The sequence below is a fragment of the Teleopsis dalmanni genome, chromosome 1, assembly GCF_002237135.1.
Source record: "Teleopsis dalmanni isolate 2A chromosome 1, ASM223713v2, whole genome shotgun sequence".
Taxonomy (NCBI): domain Eukaryota; kingdom Metazoa; phylum Arthropoda; class Insecta; order Diptera; family Diopsidae; genus Teleopsis; species Teleopsis dalmanni.
Genome location: NC_051846.1, coordinates 225485743 through 225492774, shown reverse-complemented (window position 1 = coordinate 225492774; position 7032 = coordinate 225485743).

The following is a 7032-nucleotide window of genomic DNA, read 5'->3' as shown; positions in this document are numbered from 1 at the left end:
TTTATTTATAGTATAACGTATTTCATATGTTCACAAGTGACAACATTTATTTAGGTATGAATAACAACGATAAATAGTCGTGTTATCAGATCTTTTTTGCTTTTTGCACCACTTCAAATATTGTATTCAGAACTTATAATTTGATTTTTTTTTTGGTCGTCTTTTTTTTTTTGTGCTTGACTTTTTATGATTTAATGATGACATTATTTCTGCTAAAACGCCGAAATGTCACACAAAATGGTCCATCAGTTTCATTATAAATTGGCTAAAAGCTAAAATGTTCATAATTCAAGCGCACGTTGCATTTGAATTGATTAATGATGCCGCAAGGCAACAACATAATCGCTGATTCGCAATTCAATCAGGACCAAAATTCGCATCCTTAAATATACAAAATGATACGGAATTGTCGCATGCCATTGTATAGTATGTATTTTGTTGGCTTAACTTATGGCTCTTTTTGGCTGGCCATTAATCATGGCGAATATCCGGGAGGAGTGGCCAAACACATAAACATGAAATGCAAATTTCATACAATTATTATTGTAATTTATGTTTTTGAATTCAATTTCTTACGAGTGACACATAAAAAGTTCAATTATTCATTTTCGTACTTCAAAATCAAAAGAGCAATCATATATGTTATACAAAAATATTACTATTAAACCATGAATAGCGATATTGTTGTTTTGAAGTACTTTGCTTTTATGAGATAAAATTTTTATTTATTTTTTAAATAATAACTAGATAAATTAACTTAATTGCAGTCATAATATGTTTGCAGAGTCGACCAAAGGAAGTGGTTCTCCATTTATTCTTAAACAAAAAGGATGCACAAAAATGAAACAACAGATTAAATATTTTTATTGTAAAAAGAAATATTCATAATAATTATATTTGTTGACAATTGCTATATAGGTATATAAATTGATTACATATCTAGTATCAACTACTTTTTATTAGCAATTGTATTATATTAGTTATACATACCTTATTTGAAATCTGTTATTGTTACAACAATGGATGAATTTCTGGGCAAAAGAATATAGCTGTGTGCTATCGATTGAGACTAACTTAAATTTTTATTATTATTATTATAAGTTCACTTAAACGAACAAAGCCTTCAGATCTACTCCCGAATTAGTCGACTAATAATAATTTAGATTACTACTCTATTAGCACTAAGTCTTTGACAACTTAACAATTTTAAAACGTATTCTGTAATATAACAAAACTGCTTGATAGTTCTTTGTACTTGAACTAGTCCTAGTCAAATGAATATGTATTTATATTATTGTACATATTGTGTTTCAAATAATAAAAAAAGAAAAAAGTAAAATTATTATAAGTTCTTTGACAATTCTTATACAAGTACAGAGTTAATAAAATCATTACTAAATACAACGATATACACATTGACGCCCCTAGTTTGGAGCAGAGTCTGTAACACGTCTTTTCGGTATGATATTGTACAATTGTCAAGCAATTCAACGCATCCTCCTTATTATCAACTGGAAACATAGTAGTATACAAAACATAATACTTACAGTCCAACATTTTGGAATATTTATATAGTGATTCATTTCTAGCAATTTAGACAACCGTTTTTAACTGCACCAACTGGATGAAAAATTGATTGAGAGATTGGTACTTCCATTTCTAATATTAACAAATTTGACACCATTAATCTTAAAGTTGATTGATAACTTTGGTTTCAGTGTTAATTCTCGAAATTATTTGCAAAAGTTACTCCATTAGTAGCTAAGTTTTCTAGCTAACTAAGCTTTGTTTTTGGTTCATTATATTTATAAAAGTAGATATAATATCATTATAATATACAGTGATAAAATATAATGATCATAATATCATTATACCTCTCACTTGAGGATACCTTAGGTAATATTCTACGTGATGAACTACCTATTATACCTACCTAATTACATATTGTCCAGTAGATTGTATGCTCATTATTTATTGCACAGTAAGTGGGTATTGCCTAATAGATTTTCAATCTCTTCACTGGAATGTCCATTTAATATTGCTATATATCCTTCACAAGAGGCACTATAATGTATAAGGAGAAAGTGAAGTGTAACTAAAACTGCAATAAAACCATTATCTACTACTAGGGTACTGCCAGCCTAAATAGTTTTATTTTATATTAATGGCTTTATGTCAGGAATTTCAAGAATAACGAATGTACTTAGTATTAGTAATATCTTGTCTGGCATTAAAAATGATTCTACATGGAAGAAGAGCAAAAAGAAACAACTTAACACCGTCTTTGTAAATGCTTAGCTCTTGCAATATTGAGACATTTTTTTCTGTAAGTCTAGAAACTAATAATATTGATGGACGTAGAACGTAGATTTTTGAAATATAATTTTCCTCATTTCAACTGCGTTGATTGGTTTGAAAACAAAGCTTTTAATGATCGGGTTTGTTGTAACAAAACGGCGTTGATGCGCTACTTGACCAGAATAGGAAACTCTGCCGCCACGTTTAGCTGATCCTAGCTACGTTTATGTTTTGTGTATCAGTACAATACATATTAATAGTAAATATTCTAATGATTCAGTTTTTTCATCGCAGAATCTGTGCATAAGATTTTATGGAAAACCTATGCTGATTAGCTGTTTCTTGAGTATACAGTAACTATATAGTAGCCAGGTAAGTATTTTTCATCTCTTTTTAGATGAATCAATGCAGTAATCAATTCTTTGGCTAATTATTGCCTAAGAGCAATTTAGATTGTTTTAAATTTATGTGGCTTACACTTTTTTTGTCTTCGAGATCAGAAAATCTCCACAAATGGTAACATTATTATCGCTATCTAAGTGCTTTAGTTTCTGTGAACCGTTTAATACTATCTATTAGTGCCACGACGACTTCATCAGCTTGTTAATTTCTTTGAATTCCTGCATGACCAGAAAATAGCCACAATTTCTGATTTGTTGTCGCTATCTAAGTGCTTTAGTTACTGTGAACCGTTCTATACTATATATTAATGCCATCATAAGTTCATGGGCTTCTTAATATCCTTGGATCCTTGCACAACCATGAAGCGAATTCTGATTTTTTATCCCTGCCTAATTGAGTCGATTTCTGTACACAGTCGTATTACTATTACAATGACGATTTCACAGTCTTGTTCATATATCTGGAATTATGTGTGCCCAGGAAGATAGCAGAGGCTAACTTTGTCGACTATTAATTTATACAAACTTAATGTTCTAATAAAAATTGAACTGCTTGTTAATGAGGGAATGTCATATCTTTTGTAACTTCTGTATGGTTCAGACTGCGTATACATATCGATGGGTTAGTTTATTGTTTGGAATATTTACTTTGCTCGGTATATTTGGCTTTTGATTCAAAATTCTACTCTATAAAATTGTTTTGTATATCATTACTTGATGTTTTATATATGATAAGTTGTCTATTCTATTCATTTTGTCATAGTGTTTTATTGCGAATGTACCTGACTGAACCTCTTGATTACTCTTTGATTGGATTTATGTTAATGCTTGAACTCCTATATATAGCATTCTTACTAAATGACAGAAAATGCTATTTCCTATTAAATCTAATATTATTGATTTTTATTCATTGATATCGTTTCTAAATAATATTTAAAAAAATAAAAATTTGGCAGGACCCGAGTTCGATTCGTGGTACTAGCAGTCTGAAAAATAATTATTTACGAATAATTAAATACAAGAATTATTTCCAAGACCACTGATGATGGGTATTTGGCAATACTCGAAACAGCTGTGTGGTCAGCCAAAAATTCAATTAATTAAAATAATATAAAAAATAAAATGTTTGTTGTTGTATTTCACTACTGTTCGAAAAAACCTCTTTAAAAAAATAAAAAGTTATTGTAGAAATACTGTTTGAATATAAGAGATATTTCCTGCATTACTTATAAGGTAGGATGTGTGCATAGATTTCAATAGTAATAATAATAATAATTAATTTCTGCTTCTTTTTTATATTATAAATAATAAAAATAATAAATAATAAATAATAATAATAATAATTAATTTCAACTTCTTTTTTATATTATAAAATTATAAAACTTTTAATTCTGAATTAATTTCAACGTCAAAGTAATAAAAGTGTTTCTATTTCGTATTAGAAATTTATTAAAATTCAAATATTTTTTTAAAATATTAAATATTAAATGTTAAACAAATTTATATTTTAGTCTTTAATAAGTGTCAAATATAACAATATATGTTTGTTCTTATTTTCAAATCATGACCTTGCAGGTTCTTTGTTTTTTGCATTTTAACTGCATTGGATTTAATATTTATGTTTTAAAAATAACAATTTAATTTTAATGTAAATAAATTATTTTTTTATTTGACCGCATTAAATCTATTATAAAAGTTACTAAAATAAAATGTTTATTATAATTAATATAAGAGCGGATGTGAGTCATTTCCTTAGTTGGTATTTTCATAGTCTTAATTCAAATTATTCCGTGTCATTCAATTGTTTTGTGCTAAAGAATCTGACAAAAGTAATCTTTAGAAAATATGTGGTTTGCACTGTTAGGTGGCTTTACACCATATGTTTAGTACGCTCTATGGATTACACTGATAACAGCTATTGCAAAAATGACATTCATATGAGTTGGCTTATCTGGAACGTGACGTCTATTGCAGGCGTTCAAGTTTACTTTGCCCACAAGTTTGCTTATTTTAAGATTGTTTATCTTCAACTGTCTTTTTTTTTATTTTTTGTAGTGACGCGAGAGATTCTAACTAATAGAACTGATAAGCAGCAGTAAATCTTTTTTTTAGTCTCAGATACAAATACCAAAATACTGTTAACACATAGGTGAGCAAATAAGTGCAACTAGACGTATACGTAACATGAATGACAGGTAAGAAAATATGTGAGTTGAGAGTAGAAATATGAAAGAATATTTTTCGCCAAAAAAGTTGAACAAACATTTTCTTTATATGCTGGTTTTATGTTTTAGTTAGTAACATTTTATTATGAAAGTCGAGTATTTAACTTTTAATATGTGGATTATATGATTTTTAGTTATAAATTAAAATTAATTTACTATTTTTAGAAGTTTTTAAACATCAGATAACAAACATAGCATAATTAAGTTTAAGGCTGATCTTGTTTTTAAAACAAAAAAAATTATAGAAAAAGATTGACTATAAGTGTTAATATATCAAATGAAGTAAACTTATTTTGTATTAAGTAAAATTTTGCTTAATTTGGATTCCTTTTTAAAAGAAAAAATTTGTAAACCTCACGTGAATGACTATATAATAGTTTAAATATAAAACATTTAAAGATCTCATCTACAAAAATCATCTCTTCACATTTTGTATACAATTTTATTAGGATGACAGTTACCACATATTCGAGAATTTCGTGATAAACTGGCAGAGAGAAGTAATTTTTTTATTTCAAACGTTTTCCTATAAAGCTTCATTCTCAAATTTTGTGGTACTCTGCGCTTTCAGGGTTGAATAACTGACTGTCTTGGTCTGTCCTCACCTAAAGCAAAAAAAAAAATACTGGCAGAGAGAAGTAATTTTTTTATTTCAAACATTTTCCTATGAAGCTTCTTTCTCAAATTTCTGGTACTCTGCGCTTTTAGGGTTGGATAACTGACTGTCTTGGTCTGTCATCACCTTAAGCAAAAAAAAAAATATTATGGGTATATGTAAAATAGTATTACCTCAAAACAATAATTAATGTATATATTATAGCTGTTATAACTATATTTTATACTATTGACGTCCAATAAAAGCTTTAGTTTAAGAATCATATTGATGAAATAATAAAGAGACAGAAAAGACTGACTTTTTAAATGGTATGAACTTATAAACTCTACTCGTTTGAGAAGTGGCATTATAATATTAATCCCAAATGGAAAAGATATATATATTTTACTAACTAATACTAATACTAATTTAATCTCTTTAATACTACACTGATCTCTGCTTCAGATAAATGTTGGTTAGGATATTTCTATTACTAGCCTATATTGTTCAAATTAATTAACTACTTTAAAGTCGATTTTGTTTTTTAGAATTTTAACCTATGTTTCGTAGGTTGTCTTTTGTATATCTCTGTACGTATACTTATTTCGGCAAATTCGTTTTTGCCTTCATCAGGAGTATTCCTAATAAAATTAATTTTCTACTTTTTTTTTTAAAATATCACTACAGTTTTAATGTCGAAGTGAAATAAATTGAATTAGTTATGTTGCAAACCTGCTCCATTTAAGACAAATTGAAACTGTTATAATTTATTAGAAGATTACACTTTTTTTCAAGATTTGTACTTAATAATATTACAATCAAGCACAAATCTTAGTATCATGCTTTCGTTATTTTTCAAGGTAGAATATAAACTTGACAATTCTGCAAGACTCGATTCTATTTGCCATTTCTGGTTAAGCTTAATTGGTTTATTTTGAATAGTGTCTCTCTAGTTGTTAATTGCCTAGATGTATTCCATATCAATTGAGAAGGAACTTGATAATATTCTACCAATGTTTTATCTATTAAAAAAGCTCTTGTCCTTTCCTACAATGATCCTAACAGCCTGCAATGATATATCAATTGTTAAAGAGTTTTATCACTTCTAACTATTGATGATAGATAGATTGAATGTTTGATAAAGACTGGAATCAGTTGAGTTAAAATGGTAACTGCACAGATGGACGATGTTGTTCAAATTATATATTTGTAGTTATTTATAAAAAACCTTAGATTTAATATATAAATAAACAGAAGTAGGAATATTTTTTGTGTTAATGGATATAAATAATAGTAGTAATTAATAAAAATTGTTAGTGCTAGGTAGTATAAATTAACATTTGAACTTGTATCACAACAATTGAATTTATATTTATTTTAACTGTTGACATTTTCTTTTCATATATTTTTCCATTTAAATTCAATTTATTATTAATTTTATAAGGAATTAACATTATACAATATTAAAATAATTTATTCATTTATATAATGTGTCATTTTACATTTTAAAACA